General features: G+C 45.1%; 1 pseudogene; it reads right to left on the minus strand.

The window, feature by feature from the left end:
* The window catches only part of LOC137346096 (butyrophilin subfamily 3 member A1-like), a 146,803-nt pseudogene that overhangs the window by 34,176 nt on the left and 99,106 nt on the right, over nucleotides 1-13,521 (minus strand).

Below are 13,521 nucleotides of genomic sequence, written 5' to 3' on the forward strand. Positions count from 1 at the left end.
GAACGGCAAGATCGAGTGGTGAGCAGTCGAGAACGGCGGGATGGAGCGGCGGGAAGGCAGGTGCAGGAGGGAGCAGGGAAGCGAAGTGGCGATCCCGGGATGCAGTGGAGTGCTGTTCGGGAGTGGGGTGGAGACAGCGATCACAGCCATTGAGGGGTGAGGGGGTTTGGGTTCAATTCTTGTTTTGTGACAAATTGAGCAGCGCCATCTTTATTACTGGCAGCTGCCTGAGACGTCACAGACAGCGAGATTTCAGTCAATGAGGCTGCAATTGTGATATGGCAGTACTGCGCCACCTAGTGGTTACGCTGTCTGAAAACGCAGCCTTTAACTAATGGTCTTTACATGTCCTGCAGGAGGGAATTGTGTGGTTCACAGAAAACCAAAACTGAAATGTGGAATCTGATCCCAAAACACCAATTAAAAGTCCTGAAATACAATGTAATAAAAAGGAATGTATCTTATTTAGTTGCACTGGAACAGTGGTCATGGTCATAGGCCTTTATTTAAGGGTATTTTTCACGTAATTTTTTTTGAGTTGTCAGTTTTTGAGTTTATTCTTTCTTGTGTTACAATAATAAGATCTTACCTTCACAGTCACAAATTCTCTTCCACTCTGGAAATAGAAACAACAAATGAGACTGGAGTAATCTCTCAGTGATCTAATACATTATTAATTACACAGAAAAGAGTTTTACAGGCATTTTTAAACATAATAGATACCTCCTAATGGACCTCGTGTGACATTACTCACTGCAAATTGGAAGCTAATTTTATCAGGGAACAAGTACAATTGCTTTGCCTGACGGCAGTGCCTGTCACATATTCAGTGCCCACAATATTCCCCTCATCGAGTTTAATAGGCAGAAAACCGTGGGCACTTTTGGAATAAATTTACTCATCTGTCCACCCAGCATTTCTCGAGAATTTCTCGGATCTGTCAGTATTGTGAATTGCTCAGATCTGTCAGTATTGGGAATTGCTCGGATCAGTCAGTATTGGGAATTACTCGGATCTGTCAGTATTGGGAATTGCTGGGTTCTGTCAATATTGTGAATTGCTGGGTTCTGACAGTATTGTGAATTGCTGGGTTCTGTCAATATTGTGAATTGCTGGGTTCTGTCAGTATTGTGAATTGCTGGGTTCTGTCAGTATTGTGAATTGCTGGGTTCTGACAGTATTGTGAATTGCTGGGTTCTGTCAATATTGTGAATTGCTGGGTTCTGTCAGTATTGTGAATTGCTGGGTTCTGTCAATATTGTGAATTGCTGGGTTCTGTCAGTATTGTGAATTGCTGGGTTCTGTCAATATTGTGAATTGCTGGGTTCTGTCAGTATTGTGAATTGCTGGGTTCTGTCAGTATTGTGAATTGCTGGGTTCTGTCAGTATTGTGAATTGCTGGGTTCTGACAGTATTGTGAATTGCTGGGTTCTGTCAATATTGTGAATTGCTGGGTTCTGTCAGTATTGTGAATTGCTGGGTTCTGTCAATATTGTGAATTGCTGGGTTCTGTCAGTATTGTGAATTGCTGGGTTCTGTCAATATTGTGAATTGCTGGGTTCTGTCAATATTGTGAATTGCTGGGTTCTGACAGTATTGTGAATTGCTGGGTTCTGTCAGTATTGTGAATTGCTGGGTTCTGTCAATATTGTGAATTGCTGGGTTCTGTCAGTATTGTGAATTGCTGGGTTCTGTCAGTATTGGGAATTGCTGGGTTCTGTCAATATTGTGAATTGCTGGGTTCTGTCAGTATTGTGAATTGCTGGGTTCTGTCAGTATTGTGAATTGCTGGGTTCTGTCAGTATTGTGAATTGCTGGGTTCTGACAGTATTGTGAATTGCTGGGTTCTGTCAATATTGTGAATTGCTGGGTTCTGTCAGTATTGTGAATTGCCGGGTTCTGTCAATATTGTGAATTGCCGGGTTCTGACAGTATTGTGAATTGCTGGGTTCTGTCAGTATTGGGAATTGCTGGGTTCTGTCAATATTGTGAATTGCTGGGTTCTGTCAATATTGTGAATTGCTGGGTTCTGTCAGTATTGGGAATTGCTGGGTTCTGTCAATATTGTGAATTGCTGGGTTCTGTCAATATTGTGAATTGCTGGGTTCTGTCAGTATTGTGAATTGCTGGGTTCTGTCAGTATTGTGAATTGCTGGGTTCTGTCAGTATTGTGAATTGCTGGGTTCTGACAGTATTGTGAATTGCTGGGTTCTGTCAATATTGTGAATTGCTGGGTTCTGTCAGTATTGTGAATTGCCGGGTTCTGTCAATATTGTGAATTGCCGGGTTCTGACAGTATTGTGAATTGCTGGGTTCTGTCAGTATTGGGAATTGCTGGGTTCTGTCAATATTGTGAATTGCTGGGTTCTGTCAATATTGTGAATTGCTGGGTTCTGTCAGTATTGGGAATTGCTGGGTTCTGTCAATATTGTGAATTGCTGGGTTCTGTCAATATTGTGAATTGCTGGGTTCTGTCAGTATTGTGAATTGCTGGGTTCTGTCAGTATTGTGAATTGCTGGGTTCTGTCAGTATTGTGAATTGCTGGGTTCTGTCAGTATTGGGAATTGCTGGGTTCTGTCAATATTGTGAATTGCTGGGTTCTGTCAGTATTGTGAATTGCTGGGTTCTGTCAGTATTGTGAATTGCTGGGTTCTGTCAGTATTGTGAATTGCTGGGTTCTGACAGTATTGTGAATTGCTGGGTTCTGTCAATATTGTGAATTGCTGGGTTCTGTCAGTATTGTGAATTGCCGGGTTCTGTCAATATTGTGAATTGCCGGGTTCTGACAGTATTGTGAATTGCTGGGTTCTGTCAGTATTGGGAATTGCTGGGTTCTGTCAATATTGTGAATTGCTGGGTTCTGTCAATATTGTGAATTGCTGGGTTCTGTCAGTATTGGGAATTGCTGGGTTCTGTCAATATTGTGAATTGCTGGGTTCTGTCAGTATTGTGAATTGCTGGGTTCTGTCAGTATTGTGAATTGCTGGGTTCTGTCAGTATTGTGAATTGCTGGGTTCTGTCAGTATTGTGAATTGCTGGGTTCTGTCAGTATTGTGAATTGCTGGGTTCTGTCAGTATTGGGAATTGCTGGGTTCTGTCAATATTGTGAATTGCTGGGTTCTGTCAGTATTGTGAATTGCTGGGTTCTGTCAGTATTGTGAATTGCTGGGTTCTGTCAGTATTGTGAATTGCTGGGTTCTGACAGTATTGTGAATTGCTGGGTTCTGTCAGTATTGTGAATTGCTGGGTTCTGTCAGTATTGTGAATTGCCGGGTTCTGTCAGTATTGGGAATTGCTGGGTTCTGTCAATATTGTGAATTGCTGGGTTCTGTCAATATTGTGAATTGCTGGGTTCTGTCAGTATTGTGAATTGCTGGGTTCTGTCAGTATTGTGAATTGCTGGGTTCTGTCAGTATTGTGAATTGCTGGGTTCTGACAGTATTGTGAATTGCTGGGTTCTGTCAATATTGTGAATTGCTGGGTTCTGTCAGTATTGTGAATTGCCGGGTTCTGTCAGTATTGTGAATTGCTGGGTTCTGACAGTATTGTGAATTGCTGGGTTCTGTCAGTATTGTGAATTGCTGGGTTCTGTCAGTATTGTGAATTGCTGGGTTCTGTCAGTATTGTGAATTGCTGGGTTCTGACAGTATTGTGAATTGCTGGGTTCTGTCAGTATTGTGAATTGCTGGGTTCTGTCAGTATTGTGAATTGCTGGGTTCTGTCAGTATTGTGAATTGCTGGGTTCTGACAGTATTGTGAATTGCTGGGTTCTGTCAATATTGTGAATTGCTGGGTTCTGTCAGTATTGTGAATTGCCGGGTTCTGTCAATATTGTGAATTGCTGGGTTCTGTCAGTATTGTGAATTGCTGGGTTCTGTCAATATTGTGAATTGCTGGGTTCTGTCAGTATTGTGAATTGCTGGGTTCTGTCAGTATTGTGAATTGCTGGGTTCTGTCAGTATTGTGAATTGCTGGGTTCTGTCAGTATTGTGAATTGCTGGGTTCTGACAGTATTGTGAATTGCTGGGTTCTGTCAATATTGTGAATTGCCGGGTTCTGTCAGTATTGTGAATTGCCGGGTTCTGTCAATATTGTGAATTGCTGGGTTCTGTCAGTATTGGGAATTGCTGGGTTCTGTCAGTATTGTGAATTGCTGGGTTCTGTCAATATTGTGAATTGCTGGGTTCTGTCAGTATTGTGAATTGCTGGGTTCTGTCAGTATTGTGAATTGCTGGGTTCTGTCAATATTGTGAATTGCTGGGTTCTGTCAATATTGTGAATTGCTGGGTTCTGTCAGTATTGGGAATTGCTGGGTTCTGTCAGTATTGTGAATTGCTGGGTTCTGTCAATATTGTGAATTGCTGGGTTCTGACAGTATTGGGAATTGCTGGGTTCTGTCAGTATTGGGAATTGCTGGGTTCTGTCAGTATTGTGAATTGCTGGGTTCTGTCAATATTGTGAATTGCTGGGTTCTGACAGTATTGGGAATTGCTGGGTTCTGTCAGTATTGTGAATTGCTGGGTTCTGTCAATATTGGGAATTGCTGGGTTCTGTCAATATTGTGAATTGCTGGGTTCTGTCAATATTGTGAATTGCTGGGTTCTGACAGTATTGGGAATTGCTGGGTTCTGTCAGTATTGTGAATTGCTGGGTTCTGTCAATATTGTGAATTGCTGGGTTCTGTCAGTATTGTGAATTGCTGGGTTCTGACAGTATTGTGAATTGCTGGGTTCTGTCAATATTGTGAATTGCTGGGTTCTGTCAGTATTGTGAATTGCTGGGTTCTGTCAATATTGTGAATTGCTGGGTTTCGACAGTATTGTGAATTGCTGGGTTCTGTCAGTATTGTGAATTGCTGGGTTCTGACAGTATTGTGAATTGCTGGGTTCTGTCAATATTGTGAATTGCTGGGTTCTGTCAGTATTGTGAATTGCTGGGTTCTGTCAATATTGTGAATTGCTGGGTTCTGTCAGTATTGTGAATTGCTGGGTTCTGTCAATACTGTGAATTGCTGGGTTCTGTCAGTATTGTGAATTGCTGGGTTCTGTCAATATTGTGAATTGCTGGGTTCTGTCAATATTGTGAATTGCTGGGTTCTGTCAGTATTGTGAATTGCTGGGTTCTGTCAATATTGTGAATTGCTGGGTTCTGTCAGCATTGGGAATTGCTGGGTTCTGTCAATATTGTGAATTGCTGGGTTCTGTCAATATTGTGAATTGCTGGGTTCTGACAGTATTGTGAATTGCTGGGTTCTGTCAGTATTGGGAATTGCTGGGTTCTGTCAGTATTGGGAATTGCTGGGTTCTGTCAATATTGTGAATTGCTGGGTTCTGTCAATATTGTGAATTGCTGGGTTCTGACAGTATTGTGAATTGCTGGGTTCTGTCAGTATTGTGAATTGCTGGGTTCTGACAGTATTGTGAATTGCTGGGTTCTGACAGTATTGTGAATTGCTGGGTTCTGTCAATATTGTGAATTGCTGGGTTCTGTCAGTATTGGGAATTGCTGGGTTCTGACAGTATTGTGAATTGCTGGGTTCTGTCAATATTGTGAATTGCTGGGTTCTGACAGTATTGTGAATTGCTGGGTTCTGTCAGTATTGGGAATTGCTGGGTTCTGTCAGTATTGGGAATTGCTGGGTTCTGACAGTATTGTGGGAAGCAGGGTCTTGTTGGAATTCAGCTGAACCAATCTTAAAGGATTCCCAAGATCAGCCGGAATAGTTGTGCAGCCCAGATTAGACCTGTCACTGGAAACTTACTGACAGGGGGTTGGCAGGAAATAGGAGCAAAACTGCAGCTCTGAAAGTCTGGCTGAATCAAGGAGAAGATCTGCTCTATTTCTGATGTTTCTTTGGATATTCTGTTGGAGGATCTATAACAAAGGAGGCTTTGCTTCATTTGACAATGTTACAGGATGACTTCTTGTATTATCTGGGTTTAGCAGACAAAGTCAATGCAGTGCAATGGAGAATCTGGAAGTAGATGTGTTATAAAATAAATACTCAGGAAATCTTCCTAACCAGCATTGCATTACAGGGGAAATTCACAAATCCCACCACCACCACCACCCCCCCTCTCCCCTGGGGGGTAAAATACTCCAGTATCAGATGAGTTGTGGCCCAATCTCGAAGCGAGGATCCCTGCTGGGTGTGAAGTGGAAAATTAATCCTCAAATGCTTACAACAGATAAGTGAAGAGAAGAACCACTGATGATGGGGAAATCACCAGGAGGAAGCTATCTGAGGATGCAGGTAGGGAGAGGTGGGAAGATGGTGGGTGGGACAATGTGGGCGTCATTCTCCTGAGACCCTTTCATATAAGGCTGATAGACCCTGCTACCACAATACTGACAGATCCTAGCAATCTCTACCAGACACTGACTACTCCCAACACTCCAAATCCTCCTCAGTCCTGCTGGATCCCATAATCCCCTTTCTGTGACTTCCCTTTTTCCCCACCTTCCCAGATCATGAGATTCCCTCTCGGCACTCACAGATCCCTAGCCTCCAAGTCAATCTCAGTCTAGTTTCTGCTGGATGTGTTTCTACAGTGTAATGTGCCCACAGGTTGTCACAAATTATATTCCCAATGTAAGTCAGAGTGGTCAATAGAATTAACACTGTGGGGAACACAAATGTAACACTGCAAGCAGCATTCTGATTGAGGCTACACTGAAGACAGCTGCAATTTTCTGATTGTTGGTCTGCTACTTCCGAGGCCCCTGTGGCAGCACAAGGTCTTGGACAATTCTGCCCGAAGTATTTAAATAAAATGTTGAAGATTAAACCAAGATATCCTTGTACAGTGAATTCTGAATGAGGATTTGAACTTTAACTGTGTATGAACAGGTTTCCCAGGTTTTGTGCAGCTCGCCAGTGAAATCAAGGTGAGAGGATAGTGGGGTTTGAGGGGGGTGAGCAAATGACATGCAAAAAAAATCATTTTGTAGTCGGACCTGCTTCCTTTCCGAAGTGAAAATTCTTTCTCACAAGACTTGTTCTGAGTGTGTGCTTTCACCACTTTGGAGCTCATTGCCAATACTTTGGCGGTCATTTCTGTTACCTTGGACTTTTGTGTCTGATCTAAACCTCCCACCTGTCAAACATCAGTGCATCATGGATACTGCTCATGCAGTTTTACCGAGCATGTACTCATTTGAATGTTGTTGGCCACACTTTCCACGGCAGTCGACATCATCACAAAGGCCACTGAACTCTGATTTAAATCGACCTCCAGTCACTTCCAGGAATCTCCATTGCAGGTCATTCCCAGGTCAGACACTGGGAATTCTGCGGCGAGTAACTCACCTCGTGACTCCCCAGCGCCTGTCCACCATCTACAAGTGTCAGAGCAGTGGGAGGGATTCAAAGGGGAGATTCCAGGGGTTCAGAGTAAACATGTTCCCACAAAGAAAAAAGGGTGAGATGGCCAAATCTAGAGCCCCATGGATGTCAAGGAGCCTACAGGGTAAGATAAGGCAGAAAAGGAAAGCTTCTGCCCGACATCGAGAACTCAATATTACAGAAAGCCGAGAGGACTATAGAAAGTGGAAGGGAGAAATCAAAAAGGAAATTAGGAAAGCAAAGATAGGGCATGAAAGAATATTGGCAAGCAAAATCAAGGTGAACCCAAAGATGTTTCATCAATACATTGAGAGTAAGAGGATAACTAAGGAGAGACTAGGACCCATGAAAGTCGAAAAAGGTGACCTATGTTTAGGGGCAGAAGATGTTGGCATAGTTCTTAATGAATATAAAAGAGAGGGACAATGCAGACATTGTAGTTAAGGAAGAGGGGTGTGAAGTATTGGATGTGATAAACATAGGGAGAGAGGAAATATTAATGGGATTAGCATCCTTGAAAGTAGATAAATCACCAGCGCCAGATGAAATATACCCCAGGCTGTTAAAAGAAGCAAGAGAGGAAATAGCGGTAGGTCTGTCCATCATTTTCCATTCTTCACTGGATACGGGATTGGAGAATTGCTAATGTTGTATCTCTGTTTTAAAAGGGAGCGAGGGATAGACTGAATAATTATAGGCCACTCAGTCTAACCGCAGTAGTGTGCAAATTATTTTAATCTATTCTGAGACACAGGATAAACTGTCACTTAGAAAGGAACAGGTTAATCAAGGATAGTCAGTGTGGATTTGTGAAGGGAAGATGTTGTCTGAACAAATTGATCGAATTTTTTGAAGAAGTAACGAGGAAGATACATGAGGGTAATGCAGTTGATGCGGTCATTTTATGGCTTTTAGCAAGGCTTTTGACAAGATCCCACATGACACAGTGGTTAAAAAAATAAAATCCCATGGGATCCAGGGAAATACAGCAAGGTGCATACAAAATTGGCTCAGTAGCAGGAAATAAAGGGTAATTGTTGACGGGTATTTTAGCGACTGGAGGGTTGTTTCCAGTGGCATCCGCAGGGCTCAATACTGGGTCCCCGGTTTTTTGTGGTATATAGTAATGTAGTAAAATGTAGGGGGCATGATGAAGAAGTCTGCAGACGACACAAAGATTGTCCGTGTGCTCGACAGCGAGGAGGATAGCTGGAGGCTGCAGGAAGATATTGATGGTCTGGTCAGATAGGCAGAAAAGTGGTAAATGGAATTCAACCTGGAGAAGTGTGAGGTGATGCATTCGGGGAGGTCAAACAAGGCAAAGGAATACACGATTAATGGGAAAATATTGAGAAGTGTAGAGGAAGTGAGGGACCTTGGAGTGAATGTTCACAGATCCCTGAAGGTAGCAGGACAGGTCAATAAGGTGGTTAAGAAGACATATGGAATCCTTTCCTTCATTAGCCGAGGTATAGAATATAAGAGCAGGGAGGTTATGCTGGAACTGTATAACTCATTGGTTAGGCCACAACTTGAGTACTGTGTGCAGTTCTGGTCACCTCATTACAGAAAGGATGTAATTGTACTGGAGAGGGTACAGAGGAGATTTATGAGGATGTTGCCAAGACTGGAAAAATGCAGCTATGAGGAAAGATTGGATAGGCTGGGGTTGTTTTCCTTGGAACAAAGGCGGCTGAAGGGAAATGTGATTGAAATGTACAAAGTTTTGAGGAGCCTGGATAGAGTGGAGGTGAAGGGCCTATGTACCTTAGTAGAGAGGTCAGTGATTAGGGGGCATAGATTTAAAGTGATTGGTAGAAAAATTAGAGGGGAGATGAGGAAAAATGTATTCACCCAGAGGGTGGTGATGGTCTGGAACTCACTACCTGAAAGGCTAGTTGAGGCAGAGACCCTCAACTGATTGAAAAGGAGTCTGGATATGCACCTCAAGTGCCATAAGCTGCAGGGCTATGGACGAAATGCTGGAAGGTCGGATTAGAATAGGTGGAGTGTTTCTTGGCCAGCACAGACACAATCGGCCAAGTGGCCTCTCTCTGTGCCTTAGATGTTCTATGATTCTAATATATAGTGGAGCAATTTATTCGTCTTTAGTGTAAAGGATAGTCATGGCAGCAAAATGTGTCCTAGACAAACACATCTGCAGGAAGTGTCACCGGCTGCAGAAGCTTGAGCTTCGGGTTTCGGAACTCGAGCGGCGGCTGGAGTCACTGCTGTGTATCCGTGAGGCAGAGAAATACATGGACAGCACGTTTAGGGAGATGGTCACATCACAGGTTAGGAGCATACAGACAGATAGGGAATGGTTGACCACCAGGCAGTCTAAGAGAACCAGGCAGGTAGTGCAGAAGTCCCCTGATACGATCTCACTCACGAGTCGGTTTTCCATTTTGGATACCGGTGAGGGTGATGGTTCCTCAGGGGATCGCAGTCACAGCCAAGTTTGTGGCACCACAGGTGGCTCAGCTGCACAGGACAGGAGGAAGAGGAGTGGAAGAGCAGTAGTGACTCGAGATTCATTAGTTAGGGGAACAGACAGGTGTTTCTGTGGCACCAAACGTGACTCCAGGAGGGGGTGTTGCTTCCCTGATGCCAGGGTCAAGGATGTCACGGAGAGGCTGCAGGACATTCTTCTGGGGGAATGTGAACAGCCAGAGGCCATGGTCCACATTGGTACCAATGACATAGGTAAGAAGGGGGATGAGGTCCTGAAAGCAGATTTTAGGCAGCGAGGAAGGAGATTAAAAAGCAGGACCGCAAAAGCAGTAATCTCAGGATTACTCCCATTCCCACGTGCAAGTGAGCATAGGAATAGGAGAATTGAGTAATTGAACATGTGGCTGGAGAACTGGTGTAGGAGGGAGGACATCAGATTTCTGAGACATTGGGACTGGTTCTGGGGCAGGTGGGACCTGTACAAGATGGACGGGTTGCATCTTAGCAGAACTGGGACGAATATCCTCGCAGGGGGATTTGCTAGTGCTGTTGGAGAGGGTTTAAACTAAATTGTCAGGGGGTTAGGAACCTGAGAGGGAGCTCAGATTGGAGAGAAACAAAACTGGTAACTAGTCAGAGGTGTGGGAACCCAGGAGCAAGTATTAGAGAGGAATATCAAGCAGCACAGAATATTGGAGGAAATAGATAACACGAAAGTAGGAAATAGTAAGTTATTTGGCAGGATCACAGTAAGGGACAAAGTAATAAAGTCTGAATCAGGGTTAATGTGCATGTATGTGAATGCACAGTGTGTGGTTAATAAGACTGGTGAGGTCCAGGCGCAGATTGCCCTGAGGAAATATATTTTTTTTATTCATTCATGGGATGTGGGCATCGCTGGCCAGGCCAGCATTTATTGCCCATCCCTAATTGCCCTTGAGAAGGTGGTGGTGAGCTGCCTTCTTGAACCGCTGCAGTCCATGTGGGGTAGGTACACCCACAGTGCTGTTAGGAAGGGAGTTCCAGGATTTGACCCATTGACAGTGAAGGAACGGCGATATAATTCCAAGTCAGGATGGTGTGTCACTTAGAGGGGAAATGGCAGGTCGTGATGTTCCCATGCATCTGCTGCTCTTGTCCTTCGAGGTGGTAGAGGTCGCGGGTTTGGAAGGTGCTGTCTAAGAAGCCTTGGTGCATTGCTGCTGTGCATCTTGTAGATGGCACACATTGCTACCACTGTGTGTCGGTGGTGGAGGGAGTGAATGTTTGTGGATGGGGTGCCAATCAAGCAGGCTGCTTTGTTCTGGATGGTGTCGAGCTTCTTGAGTGTTGTTGGAGCTGCACCCATCCAGGCAAGTGGAGAGTATTCCATCACACTCCTGACTTGTGCCTTGTAGATGTTGGACAGGCTTACTCGCTGCAGGATTCCGAGCCTCTGATCTGCTCTTGTAGCCACGGTATTTATATGGCTACTCCAGTTCAGTTTCTGGTCAATGGCAGCCCTGAGGATGTTGATAGTGGGGGATTCAGTGATGGTAATGCCGTTGAATGTCGAGGGGAGATGGTTAGATTCTCTCTTGTTGGAGCGATTCATTGCCTGGCACTTGTGTGACGCAAATGTTACTTGCCACTTATCAGCCCAAGCCTGGATATTGTCCAGGTCTTGCTCCATTTCTACACGGACTGCTTCAGTATCTGAGGAGTCGCAAATGGTGCTGAACATTGTGCAATCATCAGCGAACATCCCCACTTCTGACCTTATGATTGAAGGAAGGTCATTGATGAAGCAGCTGAAGATAGTTGGGCCTAGGACACTACCCTGAGGAACTCCTGCAGTGATGTCCTGGAGCTCAGATGATTGACCTCCAACAACCACAACCATCTTCCTTTGCGCTAGGTATGACTCCAACCAGCAGAGAGTTTTCCCCTGATTCCCATTGACCTCAGTTTTGCTCGGGCTCCTTGATGCCATACTAGGTCAAATGCTGCCTTGATGTCAAAGGCAGTCACTCTCACCTCACCTCTTGAGTTCAGCTCTTTTGTCCATGTTTGAACGAAGGCTGTAATGAGGTCAGGAGCTGAGTGGCCCTGACGGAACCCAAACTGAGCATCACTGAGCAGATTATTGCTAAGCAAGTGCCGCTTGATGGCACTGTTGATGACACCTTCCATCACTTTACTGATGATTGAGAGTAGACTGATGGGGCGGTAATTGGCCGGGTTGGACTTGTCCTGCTTTTTGTGTACAGGACATACCTGAGCAATTTTCCACATTTCAGGGTTGATGCCCATTTCGTAGCTATACTGGAACAGCTTGGATAGGGGTGCGGCAAGTTCTGGAGCACAGGTCTTCAGTACTATTGCTGGAATATTGTCAGGACCCATAGCCTTTGCAGTATCCAGTGCCTTCAGTCGTTTCTTGATATCACACGGAGTGAATCGAATTGGCTGAAGTCTGGCATTTGTGATGCTGGGGACTTCAGGAGGGGGCCGAGATGGATCATCAACCCGGCACTTCTGGCTGAAGATTGTTGCAAATGCTTCTGCCTTATCTTTTGCACTGATGTGCTGGGCTCCCACATCATTGAGGATGGGGATATTTGTGGAGCCACCTCCTCCAGTTAGTTGTTTAATTATCCACCACCATTCACAACTGCATGTGGCAGGACTGCAGAGCTTAGATCTGATCCGTTGGTTATGGGATCACTTAGCTCTGTCTATCGCATGCTGCTTACGCAGTTTGGCATGCAAGTAGTCCTGGGTTGTAGCTTCACCAGGTTGACACCTCATTTTGAGGTATGCCTGGTGCTACTCCTGGCATGCCCTCCTGCACTCTTCATTGAACCAGGGTTGGTCTCCTGACTTGATGGTAATGGACGAGTGGGGGATATGCCGGGCCATGAGCTTACAGATTGTGGTTGAGTACAATTCTGCTGCTGCTGATGGCCCACAGCACCTCATGGATGCCCAGTTTTGCATTGCTAGATCTGTTCGAAATCTATCCCATTTAGCACGGTGATAGTGCCACACTACACGATGGACGGTATCCTCAATATGAAGGCAGGACTTCGTCCCCACAAGGACTGTGCGGTGGTCACTCCTACCAATACCGTCATGGACAGAAGCATCTGCGGCAGGCAGATTGGTGAGGACGAGGTCAAGTATGTTTTCCCCTCGTGTTGGTTCCCCCACCACCTGCCGCAGACCCAGTCTAGCAGCTATGTCCTTTAGTACTCGGCCAGCTCGGTCAGTAGTGGTGCTACCGAGCCACTCTTTGTGATGGACATTGAAGTCCCCCACCCAGAGTACATTTTGCGCCCTTGCCACCCTCAGTGCTTCCTCCAAATGGTGTTCAACATGGAGGAGTACTGACTCATCAGCTGAGGGAGGGCGGTAGGTGGTAATCAGTAGGAGGTTACCTTGCCCATGTTTAATCTGATGCCATGAGACTTCATGAGGTCGGTAGTTGATGTTGAGGACTCCCAGGGCAACTCCCTCCCTACTGTAGACCACTGTGCTGCCACCTCTGCTGGGTCTGTCCTGCCAGTGGGACAGGACATACCCGGGGACGGTGATGGCAGTGTCTGGGACATTGTCTGTAAGTTATGATACTGTTAGTATGACTATGTCAGGCTGTTGCTTGACATAGTCTGTGGGACAGCTCTCCCAACTTTGGCACAAGCCCCCAGATGTTAGTAAGGAGGACTTTGCAGGATCAACG

This window comes from Heterodontus francisci, chromosome 29 (genome assembly GCF_036365525.1).
Source record: "Heterodontus francisci isolate sHetFra1 chromosome 29, sHetFra1.hap1, whole genome shotgun sequence".
NCBI classification, from domain to species: Eukaryota; Metazoa; Chordata; class Chondrichthyes; order Heterodontiformes; family Heterodontidae; genus Heterodontus; species Heterodontus francisci.